At 50.7% G+C, this 20,097-nt stretch overlaps 1 long non-coding RNA gene across 1 annotated transcript; it reads left to right on the top strand.

Moving 5' to 3' along the window:
- The first annotated feature begins 13,098 nt into the window (after positions 1 to 13,098).
- On the top strand, positions 13,099 to 15,462 carry LOC119330917. Its single transcript, XR_005160319.1, has 2 exons — positions 13,099 to 14,336; positions 15,111 to 15,462. It is a non-coding gene; the product is annotated as an uncharacterized LOC119330917 (long non-coding RNA).
- Positions 15,463 to 20,097: the final 4,635 nt, after the last annotated feature.

Here is a 20,097-nt window from a genome sequence, read left to right as displayed (position 1 = left end):
TGAGGTATAACTTTCCCTAGTGTGGACGTCAGGAATGTCCGAGATGTTTCAAGATTCCATGAGAATTCCAAGAGAGTAACGCATCGACATTCAAGAGTACATCATGATCAAAGGCAGCGAAGAAAGAGACTCCATGGCAGACCTTGCGGGAGCTATCATAGACGAATCTTACAAGAATGAAGTCATCTTTACGAGAAGATCAACATCACTACTAGGATTTGAAGGCACTTTCCCTATCACACGTGAAATATGCAACAATTGTAGGTGAAATTTCATTTTTTTTGAATGTCTGTCTTGACATTTTGCAAGAACAACATGCTTATCCTTTTTCTAAATTTTCATTCTCATCCGCTTTTCCTCTAGGACGGGTGATACGCCTCTAATGTATCTATAATATTTTATTGTTCCATGCTATTATAGTATCAATCTTGGATATTTTATATGCAATTACATAAAATTTCATACCATTTTTTGGGACTAACCTATTAACCTAGTGCCCAATGCCAGTTGTTGTTTTGTTGCTTGTTTTTGGCTTTTCAGAAAGTCAATATAAAACAGAGTCCAAACGGAGAAAAAAACTTTGGATCAATTTTTTCTAGACCAGAAGGGACCCACGTAGGTTCGGAAGAAGACCAGAAGAGTCGTGAGGGAGCGACAAGCACAGCGGCACGCCCCAGGGGGGCGCCCCCAAGGCTTGTGGGCCCCTCATGGCACCTCTTGATCTAATTCCTCCTCTATAAATTGCCAAATATTACCAACACATCAAAGAGCCACCCAAAACACTTTTTTTGTCGTTGCAAGTTTCTTTTCTTCTATGATCCCATTTGGAGGCCTTTTCCAGCACCCTGCTGGAGGGGGAATCAATCACGGAGGGCTTGTACATCATGATTGCTGCCCTTCCGATGATGCGTGAGTAGTTTACCATAGACATACGGGCCCATATCTAGTAGCTAGATGGCTTCTTCTCTCTCTTTGATCTTCAATACAATGTTCTCCTTGATGTTCTTCGAGTTCTGTACGATGTAATATTCTTTTGCGGTGTGTTTTTTGGGATTCGATGAATTGTGGGTGTCTGTGGTAAAACCGGCAGACCTCGAGGTAGGGGGTCCCGAGCTTTGGATCTCAAATCTATAGTAACAGGGACAAAGGAGATAATGTTTACCCAGGTTCGGACCGTCTCAAATAGGTAATACCCTACGTCCTGCTTTGATTGTATTGATGAGGATGTATCGAATACAAGCTTGATCTACCTCAAGATCGCAAGGAGAGACCTAACACTAGGGTTAGGTGAATTTGATTGTGATCGTCCCCCTCTATGGGCTAAACCATTTGGCTTATATACAAGCTAGGTAGGGCATCTAGGGTTTCATGGTCGGTATCCAGGATACACATGGAGGCGGTAGGAGATGTCTTGGAGTATATGCCAAGTCTTTGGTAGATGCATTCTTGATTATGTCCAAGCTTGTAGCTTCCGAAGTCCTCCTGAATGAGAATGAGGACCCACGAGCCCAACCCGAGGACTATGGGCTGACTAGGTTGGCACCCCTAGTCCAGGACACCATTAGTATTCCTCGAACAGGTCTTCTGTGCCGAGGACGACCTCTTTGATGTTAACAGCTTCGGATCCGAAGTCCTTGTCTCGATAGAAAAGTTCCCCTTCTTTGATGATTCGAGATACTTCGCTTTATTCAAAGCCACAACGGACCACTCCTCGAAGGAATAGTGTCCCCGGAACATGACCTAACCGAACCCACTCAGCATCCGAAGACGTGGGGTTACTTAGCCGTGAAGGCCTGCCACATAGGTGTGAACAATGCTTCTAGCCTGACAACTTTATTGAAGAGGCACCACCCATGACTGGGCGGGCTGTTACGACTCACCCAAATCATGGCCCGAGGCAATCCTCTTATTGACATGTCCCATCAAAACGGAGATCGTGCCCATTTTCTAAGGGATATCATTAAGATTTTGTTTCTCCCTATACACATAACGACATCTTTTATGGGTAGTGGTGATTTCAACGGTGCTGCCGGAGGGACTCTTGGCCTTTTATCAGCCTATATAAGAACAAAAGGATAGCGACGGGAAAAGTACACTCTCCTTCCTCCCTGCCTACTGCCTCTCGAGCTCCAGCGCTCACATGCAATCTCGAACTCATTTCCCCCACAATGCTTCTTCGCCTCCGTCCCCGACAATGGCGGATGCCAACCTTAAGGGACACCGGGGTGGCTCCTCTGTCATGGAGGGCACCGTCTTGGAGTTGCGCATTGTGAGGTATATCCCCACGGAGGTCAGCACCCTAGCGCCACACCCGAACCAGCGAGTACCCGCTCCCCGCCCTGGGGAGAGGGTTGTATTCATCCCTCACGTCATCAGAGTTCTGGGGTACCCCGCCGCACCCCTTTGTGCATGGGATCATTTTCTTTTAGGGGCTAGATTTCCACCATCTAGCTTCGAACTCCATTCTTCACCTTGCCTTCTTCATCACCATCTGCGAGGCCTTCCTCCGCATCAAGCCGAGATCAAGTGGCTCTAAACTCACGGAGTGCGGAGGCGTGATGATCAGCAAGAACCAGAAGGCAGGCTGGTTTAAAGGTATGTTTATACAGACCATCAAGGAGTGGCCGTGCGAGTGGTTTTATATCATCGAGCCACTCGCAGCTGGCCCGGCCGAGGTTCCAACATTCTCGGTTGGGCCTCAAAAAAAGCTTGCATCCTAGAGGAGGAAGGGCATGGACTGGGGGAACCCTGAGGAGCTGAAGGCGCTGCTCCAGAAGATCCAGTTCTAGACAGACAAGGACCTCCAACTGGTGGACATGGTGAACGTCATGCTCCACCGTTGTGTCCTGCCACTTCAATCTCAGTCCGCCCTGATGTGGACGTATAAGCCGAAGGACACGAAGCGCATCAATGACTTCTTCCACTCCATCTCAGCCGGGATGTGGACGCTTCTGTTCAAGCCATCCAAGGACAGGTTCCATCCAGAAGGGAGCGACCGTGGCTTCAAAGCCGCACACGACGCCCAAGAGGTAATTTGTAAATACACAACTTTTACTTTTCGTGCTTCTCTGGGCCTCATGAATTTCGGATGACCAGTCGAATTTAAATTTGCAGAAGTGGATCTCCAAGGCATAGAGAATGCTGTGCCTAGCACCGCTGCCTGAGGGGGAGATGACTCCCCTACTCACGGCCCTATTAATAGAGGAGCTGCATGTGGTGATACTCAAGGAGTTCAAACCTCCAAAGGGCAGGGCGGGCCTCTGAGCAAGGGAGACCTCAGTCACCCGATCCAAGGAGACCCACGCCTCCTCCACCCACGAGGACGACCCAGAGGAGGACAAGGGGGAAGGGAATCCTTCCCTTAAGGGAAAAGGGCGGCGTCCGAGGGCGTCGAGGAGGAAGTGCGGCCGAAAGGCCTGAAGAGACCGTGCAAGGCTTCCGCGGATCTCGCCAGCAATGCTGCCCCACCAGAGAAGGCCAACTTCTTCGATGAGTCGGATGGGGACCTCCTCAAGCTAGGGACGGAGAAGCCGACTCCCCGAAGGTACCACTAAAAAAAGACACATCCATGACATTTTGGCCCAAATGAAAACTTTTTTTGTCAGGCTTATGACACTTATATGACAATAATTGTGACAAAAACACGTATCATCATAGATGTAGTGGGCTCCTACTTCTATGACAAAAAATTAGGACAAAAAAGGGCTTTTCGTCCTAGGAGGGGTGGGGACACACCTGCATGACATCCTTTGGGTTGTCCATGACGGGAAAAATCGTGGTAGAAGCAAGGGCGAGGAAAATTTCGGGGATTTCCCGGTTACGGTGGGTGGTTGGGGCCGAGCCTTGCACAGAGGTTTGCGCGTTTCTCTCGTGTAGGTACGTGCGCGTGTGTGCGAGGCATTCACTTACTAAACCCGAGAGATTGTACTAACTATGTTACCGGACCCGAGCGATCGATCCCTTGGCCATTAACTGAACCCGAGTGATTCCTTCGCTACTGCTGCTAACTGAAGCCGATCGAACCTGCCTCTTGATGAACAGTGACCGTTGTTGGGGGTTGGACGAACAGTTCCTGGTGGGGGTTGGATGAACAGGGCCTCGTGGTAGTAGGACGTTGCCGCTGGATGAACAGGACCCCGAGGAGGCCGCCACACACACGATCAAGCCAATTGGGGGTGGATGAAGAGGACCCCGTGGAGGGCTAGTTGAATAGTAGCCGGTGGAGGCTGATGAACAGTAGCCCGTCGATGAATAGTAGCTGGTGGAGGCAGGAGGAAGACATGATGGATGAACAGTACCAGGTGGAGGCTGGAGGAAGTCGACGGTGGATGAATAGTAGCCCGTGGAGGCTGGAGCGAGGCAATACATGGTGGATGCATAGTAGCCCGTGGAGTCCCGTTTTGCGGTATGCCACACCCCTCCCGATGAACAGGAGCCTATTTCGGCCGTAGGTGCTCCAACAGAAGTCCGTTTCCTCTGTTTTGCGGTATGCCACACCCCTCCCAATCAACAGGAACCCGTTTCGATCGTAGGCGCTCCAACAGAAGTCCATTTCCTCCATTTTGTGGCACGCCACACCCCTCCCGATCAATAGGACCCCGTTTCGACCGTAGTCACTCGAACAAAAGTCCATTTCCTCCGTTTTGTAGTACGCTAGACCCTTGCTGATGAGAAAGACCCCATTTTAACCGTACACTGTCGAATAGAAGGCCGTTTCCTCCGTCCTACGGTACGCGAGACCTCGTTTCGGCTTTTCCATCCAAGCCGATTGGCTCCCGATGATCACGACATATTCCGACCTAGTCGATTGCCTCCTAATGAACACAACGTTGCTTCTTTTGTTTCGATTGAGCCGGTTGGCTGCCGATGAACAGGACGCCGTCATTGTATGCGTTCGAGACCCTGCTCGTATGTACGTACGTAGCCATATTTACTTTCTTGCAGCATGGTTGTATGTATGTGTACACGATATAGACGGGACTGCGTGACATGTGACGTCGGCGGTTCGACTACGACACCTGCCGCTCCTTACTCGGCCACGGTTCATCGCTATAGAGACACCGATCGACTAGTATGTACGTACACGTTCGCGACCAGACAGATAACGCTACATATGCTTCGACCAGGTGGGTCCCAGCTGTCAGGGAGGACAAGGAGGCACTTCCTTGCGTGCGAATGTATAGCTGGCGGGTCCGAGCTATCAGGTGCGGAATCATTTTTTTGCCCGTAACAAGGAAGCACTTCCTTGCGTGCAAAGATGTTGTTGGTGGGTCCCAGGTGTCAGGGGTAGGAATAAGGAGGCACTTCCTGCCGTGCGAAGATATGCATGGTGGGTCCTAGATTCTAGGGGAGGAATAATTTTATTTTCACGTAATAAGGAGGCGGTTGCATGCGTGCGTCCATGGACCCGTTGTGTCCCCACTGTCAGCCTCTCCATGTACAATCATCTTCCGATGACTCTTGTTTGTTGACCACGCCGCGCCGAGCACACCAAGGTGGTGGACGGCGGCGAGGCCCCGGACGGCAACAAGCCAGAGATGGGAAGGCACGGCAATGGAGTCGCAGACGGAGAGGTGTACAAGGGTTATCTGGTTATGGTGCGGCGTGGTTCTGTAGTTGGCATAGAACAACATGAGGTGGGGGTGGAGGGATGGCCTAGTCGGTGGTGGGGTAGCTCTTCATAATGAAGCGTGCTAAGCAGAGCTACTAGCAGCCGGAGGCGGGAGCAGGTGGTCCTGGTGGCACTGGAGGAAGAAGACGAGAGATTGAAGATGGATGTCGGTTGTTGGATTTCTATCGACGTCAGAATCATTTGTTGACTAAGTTGACAATACCTTGCATTAGCTTCGACCTATTGGCCCACATTTCAGCCTCCAAAAATGTGGCACATATTCAACCCATTTATTTTGAATTTACAGTCCATTTGCTGGGTTGGGTGAACAAATAATGTAACGTCCATGCGGCCCATTAATTTTTTTCTAAAAGTACAATCCATTTGCATGTTCTCGAAATACATGAATTTTCTGGGCTGGGTGAACAAATAATGTAGCGTCCATGCAGCCCATTTATTTTTTCCTAAAAAATTATAGCCAATTGGCACTTTCTCGAAATACTCGATTTTACTGGGCTGGTTCTAATTACAATGTTGGGTCGGGCGCAACAATGTTATCAAAAAATAAACAGGGGTTGAGCATTTTGTTATAAATATATTTAAATAATAAGTGCTTTATTATTACATCGGTCCTTAGATCTTACCAAGCTTTTCTACACAATCACCAGGATTTTCGTTGCCTTAAAGTAAAAAAACCCAAGATTTTTTGTTAAAAAATATTTTTATAAGTTAATAAGACGTTGGATAGTTTTTCTTATATATGCAAGTGTTTGTTAAATATATGATGATAATAACAATAATATATAATAACATATAAATATATATAATATAGTTGGAAAGGAAACATAAGTTGGACCTGCCGTTCCTATTCTCATATAGAAAAATAGAACAGACGTGTGCGTTTTCTTCAAAAAAAATACATAAGTTGGGCTGTGGACGTTTAAGAAAAAGATGAAACCAAGGATGGGAGACCCATAGACCGATCGATACATGACCCTAAAAAAATACAAATTAGCATGTCGTGGGCTGCACATGCTAAAAAATAAAGCCTTGATTGGGCAGCCCACAACCCAGCTGATACTTGCTATCCCACTGATAATAAATGATACTTGGGAGCTCCCTGATGACTGGCTTCGTTGTAAATTTATCTCCTTTGGTAACTACATTGACAAACCTGTGGGCCCCAACATCAAGGTAGCATTAGGAGGAAGTATTTTTTTCAATGAGGCACTTGCTTGCGTACGACCATGGACCTGGTGGGTCCCGACTATCTACCTCCTCATGCATAGTCCTCTCCAGTTTCCTCTCTATTTGTTGAGCATGTTCACAACGGAAGACAACGGTGCCGCGGCGAGCGCACAAAGGCGGAGGATGACGTCCAAGCCCCGGACGAGAACACACCGGAGCTGGGGAGATGTGCTATAGTAGTGGTAGAAGTTGTGCCTAGTTTCTGGCGAAAGTACTGAAGTAGCCCAGTGGCCAAGTTCCACTCCCCAAGCGTTGCTCCGCCCGGGTTCGATTCCACCTGATGTAGGGAAAATATCCCCAAATTTTTGCCTCTGCCATTACTAACATGTGGCTACCCATTGTCATCTACGCACACCACCTCCAACACTTGACAAAAATTCGTCCCTCATTTTCTCTGTTTTTCACACACTCAACATTGTGTGTGCATTTTGAAAATAGCATATCTTTTTGACCATGCATCATATGAAGATGTGCTACGCATGAATGTTGATCAGCATGATGTTAACTGGCTGGTATTTCCATTTTTGACCATGAATAAAACTTCCAACATGATGTCATCCCTGTTTGAAAAGGGCATGTTAATATGCTCTGCCTCTGAAACTTGCAATTCCTTATCTGAAACTGAAACTTGTAGTTTCTTCTCTGAGAATCACATTGTTGCACTTTTATATGAAACTACATTTTTTAAAGTGCTAAAAATAGATCTCTAGAATTCATAAAATACTTCATATGCTTCATACTGCAAATCTGAAATTCAAAAGACTTTCATATGTGGAAGTACTCTCAAAATACACAACACAAAACACAATTCACTACCTGCAAATACTGACAACCCTAAGCTCCTCCTCAGACTATTGGGGGGCATTCCCCTCCTATTCCTTGGTGGCAGACAGCCGCCCTGTCAGATGAGGTGAACAGCGAGGGAGAGGATGGCAGGGAATTGTCATCGCGCCAACTGCTTTTCTCCTCTTGTAGTTGGGTACGGTCAACGAAGACTCCACCGGCTCGCTCTACCACGGCACCGTGTAGATGCTCGATCCTTCAATCTCTGGTGGATGCTCCATCTTGGATCGATACTCACACCACGGCTGCCTCACGATTGGATTCGGTGAATCTGTTTGCTCCATGGCCCAGAGGAGCAGCTCTATGTACTCCCACATGACTCCCTCCGGGAGTATCACTGCCTTTTCGCTCTGTTCTTGATATTTGGCCACCGTTGTCATCGTCACTGCTAATTGCTCTAGGTTGTCAAACCAAGAATGTATCTCCAACATCATGGCTAGATTCATAGGGTCGCCTTCTGCGATTCTCACGTATTGGTTGTACTCCTCCATCGATCTACTTCTCCGCAACACCTTCACTCATCGGTGGTGGTTTTTGAATGGAACAGGAGAGGAGCGACGCTAGTTTTGGATTGGAACGGGAGAGGTGCAACGGTGGTTTCGAAATAGAAGAGGAGAGGAGGGTGCTGGTTTTGGATTGGAACAGGAGAGGAGCGGCAGTGGTTTTGAATGGAAGAGGAGAGGAGCGGCGGCGGTCTTGGAAGTATTTTTTGTTTTGCATATTTTGGGTCAAAGTTTGACCATGTACTATATTTGACAAGCAAAATGTGAATGCATGTCATCAAAAATTGTATCGTTTGGTTCGTATCTGAATGTACTTTCGAATTATATTATTTTTGCAACGTATAACATATATTTTATTTGTTAAAATCATGGTCAAAATATGACCTAGAATACAAGGGAGACAAGTTAATGTGGGGCCGCTTCATAGTTGAAGGGCAGATGTATTTTGATTTTGATCCAGTCACAGCTCACCGGCCCTCTCGTCCAATCCTAAATCGCTACCGCACACTCCTCTCCCTATTCTCCATTGCAAAACCACCCCTCTCCTTTCCATCTTCTCCATTCCAAAACTACCGTCTCGCCACTCCCTCTTCTCCATTGCAAAACCACCCCCTCTCCTCGCCATCTTCTCCATTGCAAAACCACCATCTCGCCTCTCCCTTTTCTCAATTGCAAGACCACCGTCTCTCCTCCCATCTTCCAAAGCCAGCACCGGACCTCTCAGAAGCACATCTATGGAGAGGATGCAATATCAAATCGGGCAGATCACGAGCGGCGGCCATGCGAACTTAGCCATGTTGAAGGAGAACCGTACTTGGTTTGACAACGAGTGGGAGATTTCTAGGATGGTGAGGGCCATGTGGAAATGTATGAGAAAGAGCGAGGCAACGGCGATGAGGGCGGCGATGTACTCCCCAGCGACAGTCACGCCGCAGTCCTTCGAGTTCATCGAGTATCTCCTCTGGGCGATGGAGCAGACAGATTCGTCCAGGCGAAAGTCAGGCGGAGGTGGTGGGTGTACGGGTCGAAGGTCCAGCATCCAGAGGATAATGAATCCATCGAATACGGTGTGCCGTTCATGAGGGTGCAGTGCCAGCCGGAACCATATGAGTATTAGTTCTCCCACCACAAGAGGAGGTCGGATGGCGCGATGTCACTTCCCCGTTGTTCTCCACGGTTCCCTCGCCGCTCGCCTCGTTTCAACGGTGGTGGTAGGATTTAAGATAAGCTTTACACTAACCTAATCTTCCATCTGCTCATAATTACAATAAGTATGACAACTAATGAAAATCATACGGGTAAGTACTGGGTAGTACTCCGAGTCTCCCAGTACTACGCCAATCACCCTAAAATAGCCCTGGACCAAAAACAAAATTGTGACAATGTGTACAAATAAAGAAAAATCGATTGGTGCTTTTTTCAGAAAAGAGTACTCGCTAGAAAAGTGCCAATATAAGCTACTCCTATTTGATTAGAGGATTTGCTGCAACATTGAAACAAGTAAAGTGTCCCCTAAAAAACATGTAAGGTTCAAGCCAAACACCGGTAGATTAAAATATTCTACAACAGGTCGGCAAGAACTTGAGGAACCATCCGAGCATCTGAGATTTTCCAAGCCACATTTATGTTCGATATTGGCACCTCGCACTCTGCATATATGCTAGTTCCATCCGTACATTTGTGTAGTTCCACCAAAATGTATCTCAATAACCCTGTTTGCACAAATAATGAAAAAGCATGATTACATTGTAGTGGCATTAGTTGATGAAACATACACTAATAAATAGAAGAAACTTCATTTTCTTAATGGGAAAAGATTGCAATAGTATCATAGTATGCCATGCTGTGAGGGCGAGATGTGCCCTGCGATGCCTCATACGGTAGGCCTCATACTGGAAATTGACCCAATTCTCCCCGATACACCATCTGCCAGTGATGAACTCAGTGTAAAACAGTAGTACAAGGAGGGGCCTTAAGACATTCCAATCTCTATTTTTGTGCAGATCAACTAAAGTTAAGCACCCCAATTTGCAGAAACACTTAAACATTAACAATGGGACTAGTTGATGAAACATATACTAACAACGAGAAGCACTTTCTTTATCTACATTGGAAATGAAACGATAGAGAGTATAGTAGCTCTATTTTAACTATATTATTACTTCATTGTATTAGTGGCACTAGGGTCGAGCAGGTGGCAAGCGAGGTGTACCGTGCGTCGCAAGGATGGAGGCCGGGGGTGCTTAGACTGGGATGCCCCCCTGTTCTATGGTAGCTTTTGGGTTGTAATCCAAACTTGGTCGAGATGGGGCTGCGTACCCCTACCTGCCTAGCTTATGTGGCGAACTTATCTCCTGCTAGTAGTCAGTTTGCTCTTGTAGTAGTTGCATAACTGCCCATTTACACTGAGATTGTCGGATAATGGTTCTCTATGGTTGGTTTTCTTTAATGAAATTGGAGGAAACTTATCTTAATGGAAAATTTACCAGGACATGAAAAACAATGCCATTGATTCATATTATTGGAGGTATTACATGGAAAACAACATTGGTTTAACATCTCCTTACTTTAATAGTGGGACTGCTACATTTTACTAGTGACATTACATAAGAGGGGATCGGGGCAACAAACATCCCAACAATATATCTAGGTTGGTCCCATTTTTGTTCGGTATAGCCGTCGACGTCCTGGGAATGGGGGTACCCAGACTTGCCTGCCTGCGGCCCACAGTGTGGCTCCATCGGCGACCCGATACGGCCCAGTTTTAGCAACAATGACCCACGACCCTCACGAGGGGCCAAGCCTCATGAGGCGGAGGACACCAAGACCTCCCTGGGGGGCGGCCTCACTAGGTTGGCTCTCGAGGAGTGGAGATATCAATGCAAGGCGCACCCGTGAGGTTCACATGACGTGAGTCATGACGACCAAGGCCAAGCAGGCGCCAGCGGGTGCAGCGTACCTGTTTCCTCTTTGGTGCCAAGGAGGCAAGCGCAGGCGCGGAGTCCTGAGAAATCAGGCAAAGGTTTCCATATTGGTGCAACGAGACCAAGACCGCCAGGACGGAGGTCATCGCGTAGCCCACTGCAGCGTCACCACCAGAGCCTTTGAAGGTGAAGACCACTTTTGTCAGGATAACTTGTACTAGTTGTCTCCCTGTGAATTTGGCCGCTGTGGGATCCCTTCCCGCCTACATTTGGGAAGATGACCAAGGCCACTATAAATAGAACTCAGCCACCACCGTAGAGAGGGAGAGAGACAGATCAGATCATTCAGACCATGCTCACACCCACTAGCTCATCGAGCTCTAGAACACCTCACCTCCTGAGGCTATTCATCCACTGTACTAGTTCATCCTCAGCCCCTCGAGGCAATCCACCACAAAGCTGGAGTATGGTATTACACCGCAAGATGGCCCGAACCAGGGTAAATCGCCGCGTCTCTTGTCCCTCGGGTTCGTCGAGCTAGGCTGTGGAATCATTGGGCCGGCACGTTAGGAAGAGGGAGTTCTTCGTACGCACCCCAGTGTTTCAAACTATCAAGGGTCCGCGGAGCCCTGAATTCGACATTTGGCGCGCCAGGTAGGGGTGCGTCAAAACTTCTCTGCCGTTGATCGACTCGCCGCTGCTCCACTGTCTCCATGGCCGATGCTCGCCGAGCCCGTGCTGAGCGTCGAGCTGCTCTCACCGCTTGTGTCGCCCAGACGGTGCCCGTCAGCGGGCCTCCCCGTCATTCTCCATCACCTGCCGCCAACGCCACCACCGGCCCGGCGGGGCACGAGCAGCAAGCTTCGTTGCTGCACCCCTCTGTGCGGCGGGACGGACGCACCGCCATGCCATCGCTGACTCCGACCAGCTCGTCGTCCCATGCTCGTCACGGCCCAGCGAACACGCAGGCTGCGTTGCTCATGGCGTGTGAGCTCCTGCTCTACCGCCCAGTCGACAACCTCTACAAAGACTGGTTAGACCGCATCGCCGAGCTAGTCAGCACGACTGGGGGCTCGCCTGCACCGTCCCTCTCGTTACCTCGTCCGCCGCCTGCTGCGGGCGACGTAGCCGATGGAGCGCCTCCGCCACCTCCCCATCAGGACGTCACCGTCATCCCAAGACGCGCGGCCCCGCGGCGTGATCCACCATGCCAGGCGCCCGCACGCGAAGAGGAAAGCTGCCGGGAGGTCCAGTGGCCGCAAGAAGGTGCTCCAGCGCTCCCTCCACCACCACATCAAGACCGCGCGCCGCCTGCGGTGGGGGCGCGCGAGCACCAAGATCTGGCTCCACCTCCATGACGGGCTCCGGTGACCATAGCGGGTTGCCGCGCCTTCACCCCTGAGCTACGCAGCGTCGTCTGACCAGGCACGTTCAAGACCGACCTGCCACCATGCTACGACGACACCGCCGACCCTGCGGAGTTCTTTGTGACGATCCGAGACCGACGCTCCAGATGCCTTCTAGTTATTTCATTGTGATTGTGTGTTTGATTTGTTTACTGCATTTATCACCACATCATTCGCATTGCATCGGCACTCCGTTGCCGTCATGTTTTCATAAAGCTTGCATCCATTCGTAGCTGCCACGTTTCCCCCCTAGCCTTCGTTAACCGTTCTGAGACCAACCGTGTTTTCGGTTCCCTCTTGTCAAACCCCTTGCCCCCATGGCCTTTTGTGAAATCCCTCGCGTGTGTCTGAAACTTCCCCAAACCCGACCCGAGCACTCATTACCGATGGGTCCGGATCATCCCCAAACATCCCTAAAACATCTTCGATTCTTTAATTGGACTCCCTAGCCTTTCTCGACCGTCCGATTTAATTAGAGGGTCCAAATCCTCCCCAAACCATCCCCTTTCCATATATATATATATATAAGCTACCTCATTCCAAATTGGGTCAAACCCTAGATCCTAGCCCTCCTGTCCCATCCTTCCCGATCGCCGCCGCCACCCACTCACCATCTTCCTCGGGATCTTTCTGATCCTACCACCCACCCCTCCTCGATTTCAGCCACCGGCCAGTCGCCTTCGAACCTACCCAACCGTCGCTCTCCTTTGGATCCCCTCGACTCACCAACCAGTGACAGAAACACCCGCAGGAGAGAGCCAGGGGCTCGATCCCTTGTTCATGCCCGAGCTTCTCCAACCTCCGCGTCATCCCGCTCCTCTGCATCGCCAGCTACACGGTCCTCCCCTCGCGCAACACCTCCTCGCCGTCCGGCAAATAACCCCGTAGCCCCTACCCTTCCTCTTTCCCATTTCCTTCTCCTCCCTCCTGTAATCACTCTCTTCCTCTGGTCTCTCACCTCTCGAACCCTCTCTCTTCTCTTCTACAGGAGCTTCGGCCGCCGCGCCATGGATGACCATGGTGCTCCACGCCGGCGCCACCGGACCACCCTCTCCGTCAGTGTCGAGCCGCCTCTCGCCATCGTCTGCTCGCGCCTGAGCCAAGAGTCTCAACGCCCCGCTTGACCTTCAGCCGCAGCCCCATCTGGCCTCTGCTTCGCCATGACCGCACCTCTGCTTCGCTCGAGCAGAGGCGAATGAACCGCGCCGCTCCAGCGACCCCGTGTCCCTGCCGACAAGGTCTGCCGCCTCGGACGCCCTGGCATGGCGTCTGAACCCCGCCGTCCTCGTCCGTCGCGCTGCCGGCGACCAAGCCGCCTGAGTCACAGTGCTGCCTCCCCTGCTCTATGTGCGAGCACGGAGGATGAGGACGACAACACCAAGTCCAAGCCGCATCGCCCGGTTCCTGCCGTTCTGCACCATCCCCGCCGCCGTGCGAAGGTCCAGCCACCCTCATCCTCGCCGTACCTGCAAGCAGCTTCGCTGCGCCCTGCAACTCCGCTCGTGCGAGGCGTTGACCAGACGAGCCGCTCGCCCCGCGCCTCCTTTGGCATCACGCGCGTTGACCCCTGCGGTCCTCGCTTCGAGCCGGAGGTAGCAGTCAACCGCATCGCCAGCCGCAGTCCCGCTGCCGTGGCCTCCTGCATCGCTGGTGTCCTTTGCATCGTAGCAGTTGCAAAGGAGGACGAGCGCCTCGACCCCCTGCATCGCTAGCACCGATGGGCCGTGCCTCCCTGTGCCAACGCTGGCCCAACCGCTGCCTCAACCGGCCTCCTCTGCTTCCATCTGGGCCATGGCCCATGGTGAGAAACCCCCCAACGCCCATGTCATGTGTTCAGCCTGTAGCTCTAATTCGGCCCATGACTTGTTTTTTTCTATGCTGAGAATTTGTCATTAAATCCTGGACATGCTTATTACAGAAATACCCATGTTTTAAACTACTAATAACTATTTAACCATGCATCCAAATAAAACATGTCATATATGTATCATGCTTAGAATTTCATGTAGGTTAATATTTTTCCAACTTTCAAGCATATTTAAAATGTTTAGAATGTTGTTTGATTAAATTTGCTCAAATGCCATGCTAAAATGATTTATTTAATAACTAAATAATCGTAGCTCTGAATCTAATAATCTTTATATGTAAATGGGGTAGGAAAATGCATAGATTATCTTGGTGCACTTACTTTGCATGTTTAAAAACTCAAAAATTGTGTATAGGGCAGAACAGTACCAAATCCAAAATATGCATATGAGGATTTTCCGGAATTGTTGTTTGTTGTTCCGGCCTCATTTAAACTTGCCTAAATAGTTAGTTTACTTATGCTTCCCCTCTTGCCATGTTTAACAACATTTAATATTGTTGTGTAGCTTAAACAAGAGTGAACAAAACAATTAGATGTGGTGTTTCCTCAATATGCAACTCGTTGCATATTGAGCTCCACTTAACTTGTAGTATTGTTTGTCGCACTTTGCCATGTCATGCCTCATTAAAATGGACATGCATCATATTTGGTTGTGCATCATGCCATGTTTATGCTCGTGTGTTAACTATGATGTTTGCTTCTTTCCAGTTGCGCTTCTCCTTGATAGTTCCGGTTACGTTGCGATTATGAGGATTCGTTCGACTATGTTGCTTCGTCTACCTCATGGATTCAGTCTTCTTCCTAGCGGGATTTCCGGCCAGATGACCGTCACCCTGGATCTCACTACTACCTTTGCTATGCTAGTTGTCTCGCTCTATCGCTATGTCGCACTACCTATCTATTGCTTGTTAGCCTCCTACATTGCCATGAAACCTCTAACCACCCTCCTAGCAAACTGTTGATTGGCTAAGATACGCTTTTGCTCAGCCCCTCTTATAACATTGTTAGTTGTAGGGGAAGTTGAAGATTGCTCCATGTCGGAACATGGATATTTTTGGAATATCACAATATCTCTTATTTAAGTAATGAATCTATATACTTAGTAAAGGGTGGAAGGCTCGGCCTTTTGCCTGGTGTTTTGTTCCACTCTTGCCGCCTTAGTTTCCGTCATACCGGTGTTATGTTCCTTGATTTTGCGTCCCTAACACGATGAGGGTTTATGGGCCCCTCTTGATAGTTCGCTTTGAATTAAACTCCTCCATCAAGGCCCAACATTGGTTTTACCATTTGCCTAATAACAACTAAAAACTTGCATAGGGACCAGATAGCACCCGAGGACTCTTAATCAACCCCCGGGCCAGTGCTCCTCATAAGTGTTGGTCCAAACCGGGCAGACTGCGGGGATGCCTCGAGGAAACCCGAGGTATTTGGTATATACCCGTAGGCTGACCCATCCGTACGTGGCCTGAGACGAGATACACGCCACTACTATCAGGGTGTCGGCACGCTAGGAGGTCTTGCTGGACTTGTTTTACCATTGTCGAAATATCTTGTGCACCGGGATTCCGAGTCTGATCGGAGGGTCCCGCGATGGAGGATTGTCTCCACGGATCATGAGCTTGTCATGGGCTAAGTTGGGACACCCCTGCAGGGTTTAAAATTTCAAGAGCCGTGCCCGCGGTTATGTGGCAGATGAGAATCTGTTAATATCCGGTTGTAGAGGACTTGAAGTAAACTCAATTAAAGATACACCAACCGCATGTGTAACCGTGATCGTCTCTTTTGAGGTTAGTTCGAGAAGAGAACATGGTGGGGTTATGTTTGAACGTAAGTAGTTCAGGATCACGTATTGATCATTACTAGTTTGCGATCGTTTGCGTAGTTTCTCATCTTATTCTTGTACTCGTAAGTTAGCCACCACATAATGCTTAGTGCTGCAGCAACCTCACCACTTATCCTTTCCATACCCATTAAGCTTTGCTAGTCTTGATACCCATGGTAATGGGATTGCTGAGTCCTCGTGGCTCACAGATTACTACAACAACAGTTGCAGGTGCAGGTTATGCGAAGCTTTGACGTGAGAGCGATGCTTGCTTGCTTTTGGAGTTCTTCTTCTTCGATCAAGGGATAGGTTCTGGGTCGGGGGAGCCTAGGATTAGCAGGGTGGATGTCATTCTTCTTTTTTGTTTGATTTCATCTGTAGTCGGATCCTGCTCTTCTGTATGATGATTGCTATGTATTGATGAACTGTTGTATTCATGTTGTAACTTGTGGCGAGTGTAAGCCTTTATCTTGTATTCTCATCTATTCAGTACATGGTATGTTGTAATGATATCCACCTTGCTATGTGCTCGAAATGCGGTTGTGCCCCAATCATGAATTCATCACGTGATTGGGATAGAATCGCATCTTGGGCGCTACATTCCTGCAGCTCTACGAGCTGAGCATCGAGGCGGCCAGTGGTGACAAGAAGGTCATGGCAAACTGGTTCCCCATGGCCCTCAAGGATGGCACGCACTCGTGGCTCCTGAATCTGCCTGCGGGATCGATCTCCTCCTGGGGCGAGATGCGCAAGCGTTTCATCGCCAACTTCCAGGGCACTCGCGATCGCCCGCCTGCTGCGGGTGACCTGCCGTGCATCAATCAACAGCCAGAGGAGACCCTGCAGAAGTACATCTAGCGCTTCAACAGCATTCGCCTCAAGATCCCCCAAGGTTTCAGATGAAGCCATCATCTCGGCGTTCTCCGATGGCGTCCGTGACGTCAAGATGAAAGAGGAGCTCACCATCCACGAGGACCTGTGCACGTCTCTGGAGATGTTCAACATGGCTACCAAGTGTGCGAGAGCTGAGGAAGGGAGCCTCTCCCTCCTCGAACTCCCAGCGGCCGACCCAGAAGACAAGAAGGCCAAGGCCAAGGACGTGAAGCGCAAGGGGGTTTCCATGCTTGTGGCTGAACCAGAGATGAAGCGTGGCTGCGACCACCCAGAGTCGTCCAAGGGCAGCCGTCCATTTTGCGTCTTCCACAACGTACACAGCCATAACACCAATGACTGTCAGGAGCTCAAGGCCATCTGCGACTGGCGCCTCGATCGTCGCCCCGAGCGCAGCGACTGGGGCTATGGCCACGGAGGAGGCAGAAGTGAAGGACGTTGGGACGACCGCGACCCCCGCCAAGAGTGGCGCGACCAGCCTCGTGAGGATCGCTGACAAGGCCAACCTTGCGAGGGCACCTAGAAAGACCAGCCTCGTGAGGACCGACCTCAGGGCAATGTCGGCCTCCCTCCGCTGCCACCACCACCAAGAAGGAACGACGACCACCGCCAGGACGAGGGGGCTGGGTGCTTCCAGGAGCCTCGTGCCATCGCCTGCATCTTGGGTGGTGCTCAGGCCCCAGCCTCCCAGTGCATCTTCAAGCAGTTCGCTCGTGAGGTGAACGCGGCCCTCCCCAGGCTCGAGGCCACACATCCGCTCAGGTGGTCCAACTGCACCATCACCTTCAGCTCGTCCGACCAGCTCAAGTGTGCGGCAACTGCCGGCGCCCTCCCGATGCTTTGCTCGCCCGTCATCAGCAATGTCCCTATCAACAAGACCCTCATCAATGGTGGTGCGGGGCTCAATGTTCTTTCCATAGAGATGTTCGACCTCCTCCAAGTGCCATATGATCATCTGCAGCCCACCAAGCCCTTCTTAGGAGTGACCGATGGCTCCACCAGCCCGATAGGGCAGATCCGCCTCCCTGTCACCTTCGGCCAACGCGATAACTATCGCACCGAGCTCATCGATTTCGACGTCGCTCACATCTGCCTCCCGGACAATGCCATACTTGGATATCCGGCCCTGGCCAAGTTCATGGCGGTGACCGACCACGGCTACAACATCCTCAAGATGCCAGGGAACCGCGACATCATCATGATCGCCTGCGAGGAGAAGGACGAGGTGTGCTCTCTCGAGCACGCCTACCAGGCTACGGCGGTCGAAGACCCAGACAACGAAGGTGCCATCTACCCCCCTGAGGCCATCCCCAAGAAGAAGAAGCAGCTGCTCCGCCAAGAGCCTCAGGAGAGCGGAGTCTCTAGTGGAACCACCTCAGGATCTACGCCCACGGATGGGGAGCCTCCCTCTCGCGCATAGGAAGGCGCGCACGACGCCCTCCTCAGGCTGGGCTCGGGGGCTCTCTTCTGGAGGGCCTCTGACTTAGCCAACGCCACGAGGGAGGCGCTCGGGCACCATATGGAGGCGTGCTTCGCCGCACGCCTCCCTCACGGGGGCACAAGGCATGGGGTGCGAGGTGCTCAGGAGTTCATCACCAAGGCGACCGAGGAGCTTCAGGAAGCGAGAGCCATGCGCAGCGACCACCGCCTACCACCTGGCGCGGCTCCTTGGCCTGGCGAGGACAACGAGCTGTGCGTCTGTGTCAACATCCCAGGGCTCAACAAAGTCGCATCCCAGGAGCGCTTCTGGCCTTCGCGCACTGGTCGGTGTGAGGGCCCACCTCACAGCTACCTTTGCATGCCTTTTAGCTTGCCGAACGCGGATGTCACCTTCTAGCATCGCCTGTGAAGCATCATGGCTGCTCAGGAGGCTAGGAACCACGCGGTCCTGGCGGAGGTGACAATGGTTCTTCGCGAGCCTCCTGAGCCTCCAGAGCTTCCCGAGGTTCAGGACCCAGGCGCCTCGTGAGGAGCAACCTCTTCAACACGCGTCTGCAGCTACTTCGACATCTCTTCAGCAATGGTGCTAGGTGACATTTTCTAGTTTACTCTGTTGGGGGCGCCCCTCGGGCCGCATCATCCCCAGACCACGTGGGCCTGTCCTTGCAACATGTATCTTTCTTGCATCTTCCAGTCGTTCTGCTGGGGGCGCCCCTCAGGCTGCATCATCCCAGGCCGCGTGGGTTTGTCCCTATGGCATGTATCGTTCTTGCATCTATCAGGACTACCTTTACCTCCTTCCATGAGTTACTTTAAGATTATTACATGCATGTCTGGTACTTTAGTACCATGAACGTCGTACGCCCTCGCAAACCCACCCACGACCGCCTCATGATTAAGGGCTGGCACGACATCTATGCTCAGGTCCATCCCTGCAGCGTCGCTAAACCCAAGAGGCTGAGCTTTGGCTCACAGGCCAGCTCCCGTGTATGTCACCTCCCATGGCCCTTGGTGCCTTATTCTCGCATGAGCTAATCAAGGGCGGATGAGTCAGGGCACACGACCCGGTGGCTCGTCACCACGGGAACCGCGCGCCGGTTGTCTTTCTATAGGATTTTCACATGAGAAGACTAGGCACGATGTTTGTGCTCGGGTCCGTCCTTGTAGCGTCGATAAACCCAACGACTGAGCTCTGTCTGGCGGGCCGGTCCCATTCACGTCACCTCCAGGGGTCGTTAGTGTTTGGCCTTCTCATGTGATAACATCAGGAGGCTCATTTGGCGCAGGTTGTCTACACTACAAAAAAACACTTCCGTGATGATACGTGTTTGTCACAGTAGGTCACGTTTTCTGTCATGCATGTACATCCATGACAATTTTATGACCGAATCAAGATAGTCATATCTGTGGTGGCGTAGAAGTGTTCCATGACATTACCAAAATTATCATCACGGAAGTGCGCACTTCCATGACGATAAATAGCGCATCATGGAAGTGCTTTCTTCAAGGGTGACCGACACGTGGCATCCACCGTAACGGGTC

Source organism: Triticum dicoccoides, chromosome 7A, assembly GCF_002162155.2.
Source record: "Triticum dicoccoides isolate Atlit2015 ecotype Zavitan chromosome 7A, WEW_v2.0, whole genome shotgun sequence".
NCBI classification, from domain to species: domain Eukaryota; kingdom Viridiplantae; phylum Streptophyta; class Magnoliopsida; order Poales; family Poaceae; genus Triticum; species Triticum dicoccoides.
This window is presented reverse-complemented; position numbering and strand designations above follow the sequence as displayed.